The sequence below is a fragment of the Cyprinodon variegatus genome, unplaced genomic scaffold (genome assembly GCF_000732505.1).
Source record: "Cyprinodon variegatus isolate N-32 unplaced genomic scaffold, C_variegatus-1.0 Scaffold230, whole genome shotgun sequence".
NCBI classification, from domain to species: Eukaryota; Metazoa; Chordata; class Actinopteri; order Cyprinodontiformes; family Cyprinodontidae; genus Cyprinodon; species Cyprinodon variegatus.
The window spans coordinates 228897-230935 of record NW_015150683.1 but is presented as its reverse complement, the minus strand read 5'-3'; positions in this window follow the sequence as shown (position 1 = coordinate 230935).

Below are 2039 nucleotides of genomic sequence, written 5' to 3'. Positions count from 1 at the left end.
TGCTGAAATAAGAGGAAAATAAAAAATACTGACTCAACAGCTGTTACTTTTGGCTAAAGTGGAAATAAGCAAAAGCGGAAATTATTGGTGGGGTTATGTCCACACCAGTCTTTTACAAAGTTACGCCTGTGGCAGAAATTATCAGGAAGTATACGTTGTCAGGGGTTATCATGATGCATAGACTAGGGGTTTTCAAAGTGGGTGCTGCGGCACCTAGGGGTACCACGAGGTCACTACAGGGGTGCCGCAGGATTTTTTTCATAGATTGATGAGAGTTTTATATTGAATGTATATTTTTACATTTGAACAATTTTGTACATTTATTTTGATGTAAGCAAATATATTCTAAGGCGAGGGGCTTCATTTTATGTTTTCTTTACTACTTTGAAAAAAATGACAGAAAAATAATTATTATCAAATAATGTCAAATAATCATTATAAGTTTAGGGGTACCACGGCTGGGTGGATAAATGTATAGGGGTATCTTGAGCCAAAAAAGTTTGGAAACCCCTGGCATAGACAGTATTAAATAAAATATATAGATATATGTTGTCTATGATTAGTAGTCTAGTTGTATAAAAAAAAAAAAGAAGAAGAAGGGGGATGGTGGAAATTTTTTTTGGAAGCATTCATAGCCTAATGAATATAGTCTATTAACCTAAAGCAATATGCATGGTATGTTTTTTACATGTCAGGTCATGGCTATCACTGCTCCACATAGTTAGGGACAAATGCAGAGGACACATTTCCCACTGGGATCAGCTTTATAGTCATGGTAGCACACTTCTTTGATTTTATTTAGTTTGCTCAGGCTACTCATAAGCCCACAGCCCACCAAATTTTGAAAGGGCAATATTACTTTTAATATAGTAATGAAATGTCACAGGGGGTGGTATGGGGTGATTGTCATTTAAGAAGGGGGATGATTTTTGAGATTCTTTTAAGAAGAGGGATGCCATCCCCCATCATCCGGCCTCAACTGGAGTACTGGAAATTATCTTTATTTTGCACCTTTCCTGTTTGCATCCTATTGATGAGGATGTGTTCTTGGCGCCGCCTACTATGTAGAGTTATTATTGCTGAGAGTCTGAAATATGCTTGGAGGAGCTGTTTCTGTTTGACTATTTTGACAGTCATTGGTGAGAGCACCACATTCGGTGTGTTGATGTTCATAAGTGATGATTACAAAAAAATTTATAACAATAAATAAAGTACATTAAAATGCTTATAAAAAATACAATAAAGAGTGTTTGCACAATTCATGTTGCAAGAATCCATCCATTTTCTGTAATGCTTTATCCCAGCTGGATTGAAAGGGGTGCTGGCGCCAATCTCCAGCTGTCTACGGGCAAATGGCGGGGTACACCCTGGACAGGTCGCCAGTGCATTGCAGGGAAACAATGAGACAAACAACTACACACTTAAACCTAAGGAGGATTTAGAGAAACCCATCAGTCAGGTTTTTGGACTCGGGGAGGAAGCCAGAGTACCCGGAGAGAACCCAGGATGCATAGGGAGAACACCAAACTCCATGCACAAAGATCAAGGACCGAGAATCAAATCCAGAACCTTAAAAAAAGAAAACTTTTTATTCTGTTCCCAGAGCGAACGCCTGAAACACCTTCTCTGCTTTTTTTTTTTTTTTATTGCTTCTTGCTCGTGAACACATCCTTGAGTTTTTGCTCCTCACTTGTGGGAAACTCTGATGGACCAGGCGACTGAAATGTTCCACTCTTCAAATTTTTGTGTTCCAGGAGAGATGTTGCTTTTAGGATTTCTGATCCTTCCTCAGATGGCTGTCTTTTGGAGTGGGTTTTAGAACTCAATTGAAAGGTTAGTAGATTTAATTTTTATTTATTTATTTTTATTTTTTTAGCAACAATAAACATATGAACCAGTACAACTTGAATTTCAATCTGAAAGCTTGATCTGGTAGCTACAGATTTGTGGCTCAACACCTGTCATCAATGCCTTCAATAGCTCATTTTTTTGCCCTTTGGGAGAAAGTCCCAATCACAACAAATTTCGTAACTTAAATT